We start from the raw sequence: 8,899 nt of genomic DNA on the forward strand, positions 1-8,899 counted from the left end.
TAAAATTCTCATATAAGCTCTCCACTCGCACCCATTTCGAAAACAGTCCTCTTCGCAAATGAAAACAAGTTACCTAAAGCATCGAGTATTTGGAATTTTATTCTCGAGAAAGAGAGTTCAAGGCCTTGTTGAATTCGATTGATTGATCAGTTGCTCTATCTGTAGTAAATGGTACATACCCACTTGCTGAACCGCACTGATTGAGTTCGCATTCAGGGCCAAGCCTCTCCAGTTGCGGTTTTTCAGTTTTCTATTGAGATTTGTCGAATAAGAGGAAAAAATGTCTCTGGAACCAGATTCTACTCCCAGCAGGGTCCCTCCCCCATTGGTTTCCAGCACTTCTCCCTATCCTCCTCCCAGAAGTTCGTTTTGTCAGAGAAGGCACGAGGCATTTTCCGACGATATGTTCAGGAGTGGCACGGATTTACAGGTTTCTAGCGCAGAAAGTAGTGGATCGCAAGGTCGTTTTGCTTCACTGAAAGCAGAGGAAGCAGCTAATAGGAGGTTTCAAGCTACAGCATGGATAAAGAGCATGGTTGGTTCTCTAGATATACCATGCGAGCCATCTGAGGAGGAGTTTCGTCTTTGCTTGAGAAATGGGATCATATTATGTAATCTTATCAACAAGGTTCAGCCAGGCGCAGTGTCTAAGGTCGTTGCAAATCATGTTTCATCACTTCCTCCTGAAGGACGGCCTTTATCTGCTTATCAATATTTTGAGAATGTTAGGAATTTTCTTGTAGCTGCTGAAGAGATGAAGTTACCTACTTTTGAAGCTACTCATTTAGAGCAGGAAAGCTTGCGGCCGGGTTCTACGACAAAGATTGTTGACTGTATATTGGCGCTGAAATCTTATTATGAATGGAAACAGTGTGGAGGAAATGGCTCTTGGAAATATGCAGGCCCTTTGAGGTCCCCCATGATTCCACGAAGCACAGGAAATTTCCTTCAACGCTCAACTCCTTGTGTGCCTGTAAGGGACACTGAAACTCTGCCAGACCTATCAGTTATAAACATGGATGACGGAGAAAAACGACTCGGTGACATCTTTCAATCTAAAGACACAATGGGAGCTTGGTTAAAGCGGTTTGCTGTAGAAATGACAAATGACAAGGAAAATGTTGATCAGAACTTTGTTGAAGCCATACAAACTGCTGCACCGGGCTCGATGCAAGCATTCATGAATCTTATCATTGCAATTTTTGCAGAAAATAAACAAGACAAATTTTCCTTGATTCAGAAAAGCCAGGATCAAGACAATCAGCTCCTTTTGGATTCTCCAGACCAGAAAAATGGTGACTGTTCACCTTTTCAAAGTCAGGATCCAAAACCTTTGCATATAAGTCAGGAACATCAGATGCGTTTGGAAGCACAAAGAAAAGAAGTCAAGGACATAAGAGACTTATTACTTAGAGCACGGGAAGATGTACAAGGGTTTCAGGCAGAGTGGCGAAAGCATTTTGAATTGCTTGATAACCAGGTCGCAGGAATTTTTAATGCTGCTAGTGGATATCACAGAGTTCTGGAAGAAAACAAGATCCTTTATAATAGCCTTCAAGAACTCAAAGGAAGCATAAGGGTATACTGCAGAATCCGACCCCATTTTGGAGGTCAATCTGAAGCCCACAGTGCAGTGGAATTGATTGGAGAGGATGGATCCCTCCTGGTCAATACATCCAAAATGGGCAAAGATGTACAGAGGATATTCAATTTTAATAAGGTTTTTGGGCCATCTTCTACACAAGAGGAAATTTACATGGATACACAGCCATTGATCCGATCTGTAATGGATGGTTACAATGTCTGCATTTTTGCATATGGTCAAACAGGATCTGGGAAAACCCACACCATGAGCGGTCCAACAGGTGCTTCTGAAAAGGAGATGGGAGTCAACTATAGAGCACTCAGTGACCTCTTCGAGTTGTCTCAAAAGAGGAAAGATTTAATGGTGTATGAAGTCTCCGTCCAAATGATAGAGGTATACAACGAACAAGTGAGGGATCTTCTCGGAGCACTGACCTCAAGCAAGAAATTAGATATTCGAAATAATGGTCATAAGGGATTTAATGTACCGGATGCTATACTTATGCCTGTTAAAGCAACTTCTGATGTTTTGGATTTGATGAATTTAGGCCAAAAGAATCGCACTGTTAGCTATACTGCACTAAATGACCGCAGCAGTCGTTCTCACAGTGTGTTGACTGTACATGTGCAAGGTACAGATCGTGTTTCTGGGTGTAACCTTCATAGCTGCCTTAATTTGGTAGATCTTGCTGGAAGTGAGAGGGTAGATAAATCTGAAGTAACTGGAGATCGTTTGAAGGAGGCACAATACATAAACAAGTCCCTTTCATCTCTAGGAGACGTTATTGCAGCATTGGCACAGAGGAATTCGCATGTGCCATATCGAAATAGCAAATTGACTCAATTGCTTCAGGATTCATTAGGGGGCAAGGCAAAGACTCTGATGTTTGTGCACATAAGTCCTGAACCGGATTCATATGGAGAGACAATAAGCACCCTTAAATTCGCTGAACGGGTGTCCTCTGTTGAACTTGGTGCTGCACGTTTGAATAAAGAAAGTGGAGAAGTTCGTGAGCTTAGAGAGCAGGTAGACAGTTTGAAGAAGGCGTTGGCGAGGAAAGAAGCAGAAGTAGCACAGTTACAGAATGCGAGAGAATCTCCACTTATTGACAAACACAAACTCCAAACGCCAGTGCGAAATCGTAGATGGAGCCTTGAAGCGCCTGGAATAAGCAAAGTTGAGGTACAAGATGGTATTTATAATTTTGGGGTGGGTACCCAAGATGACAAGTTGGTAGATTCAGGGGAGAGATCCAAGCTTAATAAGACGCCGATAGGCAAACAAAATGGCAACCGTCGGAGCAGTCTGGGAAATGACCGTACAGACGGTGAAATAAATACAGTAACTGATACTGTGGCTCCATTCGCATCGAAAAAGACTTCTCAAATTAAAAAGTCACTACAGTCCTTTGGAAAACTAATCAATGGTGAAAAAAGATCTACAATTCAAGTTGAATTATCACCCCCTGTCTGTAGCGGTGAGCGAAGATTATCTATTGGTGGACAGAGCCAACCCTTCTCAAACAGGCAGCAGCCACTTACAGTGGTCAACAATTCAGGAAGTGGTCGCCCTAGGCGAAATTCACTTGAGGGAAAAGCACCCGTGGGATCGAAGATAACAGCTTCTCCAAACGGGCATGCAGGGCGAACTTGCAAGACACCACCTGATCAGCAGGCGATGAAGGTGGGAAAACCTGATGTAATAACCTTCAAAAAGAGATAAACTCTGCACCAGGGTTGGAATTTGACGGTCATTTTGACCGTCAGAGGCCATTTTGCCCGTAAAATACGTTGAAATTTTTTAAATTACCGTCGGCATGAAGTCTTTGGAACGGGGCAGAACGTATTTTTGACGGCTAAGGTTTGTTTGAAAACGTCATTAATAGTTTATTTAGATACTGACCCCTTAGTCCATAATGACCTTATCAACAAATAAACTTTAATTTCGAATCCCTGCCTGCGGGTTACAATTTTAAAATCTGAAAATGTTTACTACAAAATTTTGGAATTCGAACAATGTGCTCTTACAACACTTAATTCTGAAATCCGAACAGTTTGTTTGCAGTGTAATTTTATCTTTATAATATAGGATCTCGGGCTCTTGAGAGCTTGGTTATTATTAACTATTTTAGCTTTTTTTTTTGGGATTGGAATTAAGTATAATATTTTTTAAAGAAATTGTAGATTTGTGTGGATTGAATTATTTTTTTTATGTATACATTAATTTTTTGGGATTGGAATTAAGTATAATATTTTTTAAAGAAATTGTAGAATTAAGTATACATTAATTTAATATGTTTAAAGATTTTTTTTTAATTATAAATCATTAAAATTGGATAAGTAATTTTTTTTTTAAATTAGTGTTTTTTTATGATGTTTTAGTTAAAAATATATTTAGTAAATTGCTTTCTATAATATTTTAATATTTTTTTCTTTTTTTTTTAATATATAGGGGAAAATGATTATAATTCAGTTTTGGAACTCACATTAATGCAGGATGACTCATCATGGTTATTCAAGAAAAACCACGCCCTGGAATTACCCTACTAGTAGTCTGAGTTTGGCTTTCACTCTTACCAAATGTCTCTTGAGTCTTGGGCTATTAACCTATTTCCTTACATTCCATGAAATCAAAATCTTAGCCAAACAAAATCAATTTTAAGACATACTATAAAGCTAAAAAGAAATTGAAAGGAGACAGAGCAATCTCAACAGGGATGATGACTGGAAGATTAGCAGCTGTTAGATCCATGCCCAAGATTAGCAGTTGTTGGATCCTTGATCCTTTTTCGTTGTGCTTGGTTTTCCTTTCTAGCTTACCTTACTAGTAGTGTAAGTTTGGCTTTCACTCTTACCAAATGTCTCATGAGTCTTGGGCTATTAACCTATTTCCTTATATTCTATGAAATCAAAATCTTAGCCAAAGAAAATCAATTTTAAGACATACTATAAAGCTAAAAAGAAATTGAAAAGAGATAGAGCAATCTCAACAGCAATGATGACTGGAAGATTAGCAGCTTTTAGATCCATGCCCGAGATTAGCAGTTGTTGGATCCTTGATCCTTTTTCGTTGTGCTTGGTTTTCCTTTCTAGCTTTATTCGCTTGTCTTTTGGATTATTTGAATTTACCTAATTTCTCTTTTCTATTTGAATTATTGTTTCTCCTTTCTTACTTGTTACTCGTTACCTTTTTTATTCATATTATTCATATTTTTATTTTTCATAAAAGAATAATAAAATTTCCTTTATTTTTATTTATTAGGATCTTAATTAATTTACTTCTTTAATAATTTTAATAATTTTGGTTATAGATGATATATAAATAAATATGGTTGAAAAAATCATAAATATAGATCATTTACATACATTTTTTCTAATTGATACAAATGTGTTCATTCCTTATAACCCATAATTGACTTAGGAAATCTAAATAAAAATAGATATAATTGAAAAACATATAAACTAATTAAATAATTAAACAATAAACTTTTATCCTATCTTATCCCATAATCCTTCATATAAGAGTATTATTATAAACTGGTATTATTTAAATTAAAAGATGAAAAGACATATTTGGTTAAGTATATATTTATATAAGCCCACGGGGCTTTGGATTGACGGTGAATGGGTGCGCTGTTAAGGCACTCCTTGCGATAGGTCACTGGTTCAAATCCCCGTGGGTGCGTAGGTTAGTCTTAGCAAAGAAAAAAAAAAGTATATATTTATATAAATAATATTGGTAAATACCCCTTTTCTTATTTAGTGTTATTCCTAATACTAAATAAGTGGGGACCCTTAGTTAAAAATTTAAAAATCAATTAGTGTTTATATTTCCTTTTTCAATAAAACTTACCATCACAAACTTAGGAAGACCCCATTGAAAAATCTAAAAATCTAAGTTTTATGATAAGGTAAGACAAAAAATCTTTCCTTAGGAAATATCGCATCGCAAAAAGACAACAGGATACCTCCTTAACAAGCCGAATTCTAACATTGCGAGATTGTGATACGCGATAATATCGCATCGCATACATTAAATACGACTTACATTGAAACACCTTAAATTACCGACATGCGATGACGCATGTCGCAAATTGCATTTCGTAGAAAACATATTAACAAAGATTGTCATAAATTACGTTCCCGCAATATTGCAATATTGCAATTTCGCGATAAAGTGGCAATGCAATAATGCGATATAGAGAGCTATCAATTCTGCGATGTTGCAATCTGCGACGTTGTGATTCTGCGATGTTGTGATCTGTGATATTGTGAAGCAAATTGCAAAATCGCTTCATCAGAGGTTTTTCGGGCTCGTGGTTCAAAAAAGCATTTTCCATAAACCAACACCTGGATATGAGCTTTAATGCTAATTAATGAGTTAGTTGCCAGTTATTAATGGAATATGGTTTCGTGCTTATCGAAAAATCCTTTCACGTAAGGTGGTATATATTATACGTCTGCGACATTTAAAACTTTCCCATCACCCTCCCTTATCATTATTTTCACTTCACTTGTGAATTGCAGGAACGGAGAACAGGAAATGATACAAAGCAGTACACAGGATACTATGGGAAAGAAAAGAAAAGCTCTGAGCTCTGAAGAGAAAGAAATGGCGCCCTTGTATACAGACACAGCCTGTAACAAAGACGATGGTATTGCTACATGGAAAGGCATGTATAATCTAATTGAGGAGGAGAATTCCAAAGTAATGGAAGTTACTGCTACTGCGGGTTCACATAGTTCTTCTGAGGCATCCATCACAAAACTAGCTTGTTCATTCTTACACCGGATAATAGCAAGGCCCAAAATTCTTCCATACACGGACATGGTTAAATGGATACTGGACAACTTTGATATCAGAAATAGACAATTTAAGACTAAGGGTCAAGAGCTTATGGAATTATTATTTTCACAAAAATTTGAACTTTATATTCGCTAAAAGAAAAAAAGCGCAAAAGGCAAAAAACACATCAAGGAAGCCTGGACCAAGAAACGAAGACAGTTTCTGATGCGTGATTATCACCTAGCACCAATCGCGCATCGCTGAGAAAAATTTCTTGAAAAGGAAAGCTTCTAATTTCTTAGTCACCTGCAAGCCCCAAAAAATTGCAAGAAAGCAACGATAGAAACAGATTGGAGGCAGAAAGCTCAAGAAAATGCAAAACCAATCCAAAGGTTAACCAAGTTGAACTCGGATTATTACTGAGCATACGTGGTAAAGCCGCATAGCCAGTGGATGACTCTCAAGTGTATCATCAATTCTGCCGAGAAGATGGCGCTAGCTCTTGCCGATTCTGTTTTATCAGCTCAACTAAAATCGGAAGTCGGCCAGCCGACTCTTCTCAAACAGATGCTGAATGCGTGCAATTTCAAAGAGAAAATACAGAAGTAGTTTTAATTTTAGTTTTAATTTTGTTTTATTTTGCCTGAAATGAGGACGGTCATTTAAACCGCATCCTGCATTTTTGTAATAAGTTAATTTTAGATTTAGTTAGTAGTATTTAGACCCTTCTCATGCATTTAGAGAAGGACCCTGAAATTTGTCAAAAACTTATCCCCAGAACATGCACTTCTGTACCCTCTGAGGAGGTTTTGATGAATGAATGGAACAGAATTTATTGATATTTTGTATTTGATATCTACTACTGATGTTGCACTTTTGTACTCTTAGTAGATGTTAGATCAAGAAGAGATAAATCATTATCGCTTGAAGCTCATGAGTAGGACTAGTTATAAATGGTACTTCTATCTCTTAACTATTTCTTCCTTTGTGTTAAAGTGATATTCATGTTCAGTTGTTTATATATTGATGCATGAATGCCTGAGTTATCATTTGGCACTTTTGTACGGTGATAGCTATTTATTTATGCTTGATGTATGAGTAGCTTATTATGCGATATGTTTTCCACAACTGTTTCGTCTAACTTTTTATACGAAGTGGTTCATCTTTATTGAATTCTTTTCTCATAACAGTTGAATGATCTTTATTACCAGTTGTTATTTGAAATCATTTTAGATCGCATAACGGAAAGATTACACCCCAGGTTAGTGTAGACTTAGATATTTCTGCTTATTAGAATACAATTTCCTTATTATTAGATTAGAGTTAGAATAAAAGTATTCCATTTAGAAACTGTTAGAAAGAGAAATATCAATCCTTCACACACACACATAAATTGGGAAACCGGTCCCATATCCCCAGTCGGACCCACTATACCACACGGAAAAGGAGCTGCTAACCAAGGTCCGAATCGAGTGGGTATCCCCCTTGTTGTAAACCCTATTTTCGGGGCTTCAACGTATTTGGCGCTAGAAGGAGGGCCCAAACTGTGAATTACAAGCAAATCTAAATCTAAATACCATTCTGAGAGTAAATCGCCCTCACCATCTCCCCCGACTTCTCCATTGGATTTAGAATCTTTAAATCCACAGTCAGAAGTCGCTGGAACAACAGTCACTGCTACAAACCCTGACATTTCAGAACAATCTACTATTGAACCTCTTGAAGTTGAATCTTTTGATTCATAAACTTTAGCGATTTTCTATATCTCCTTAGAAATCTGATAAATCTCAAGGCAGCGTGACTTCGCAATATACCCTACTCATCCTCTTACCAGATTAAAGAGCGAAAAGTTTGGTGCTCAGCGAATCGAGTTACCTCTACCTATAAGGAAAAGAGCAAGGAAGTCTCCTAAAGGGTCCGATAGCAAGAATCTTTCATCATCATCATCCATCTCAACCTCTTCACTGCGAAGTCAACCATCCACTCCTCCACTTCAGGTCATTGTCCATCATCCCACTGAAACTTCCACAACTCCTTCTCAATCATCTGGAGTCGTAATATCTTCATCTTCTCAACTGCATGGATCATCTTCTGCACTTTCCTCCGTTAGTAGTTCAGTGATGGCCCAATCTCCATGGAATAACCCAGGGACAGTCTTAATGCCTGGACCCTTGAGTCAGCAATCGGCCCATCCTGAAAAATGGCTGCCTAAGTTTAATCCTGAGGCAGGCATGCTAGCTGAAGAACATATAAATAACTTTATGATATTCATAAATCTCAATGGAGTTACTAACGAAGACGTTGTTGTTCGACTTTTTCCTTATACTCTGCAAGGAATAGCCGGATCATGGTATTTCTCATTACCATCTGGATCTATTACTATTTGGGACATCTTCCAAGAACAATTCCTGACCAAGTTCGGTGATGACAAGTCTACGGCAACACTGATCAATGACTTGTCTAACCTTAGGGCCGAGTCAAGAGAACCTATTAAATATTTCAATTTACATTTCAATAAAATCTTAAAAA

General features: G+C 37.5%; 1 pseudogene; it reads left to right on the top strand.

Moving 5' to 3' along the window:
- Positions 1–280: 280 nt before the first annotated feature.
- On the top strand, positions 281–3,307 carry LOC149172098 (kinesin-like protein KIN-14L pseudogene; annotated as a pseudogene).
- Positions 3,308–8,899: the final 5,592 nt, after the last annotated feature.

Source organism: Pinus tabuliformis, chromosome 4_2, assembly GCF_031772625.1.
Source record: "Pinus tabuliformis cultivar Carrire ecotype Pingquan chromosome 4_2, CPIR1, whole genome shotgun sequence".
Taxonomy (NCBI): domain Eukaryota; kingdom Viridiplantae; phylum Streptophyta; class Pinopsida; order Pinales; family Pinaceae; genus Pinus; species Pinus tabuliformis.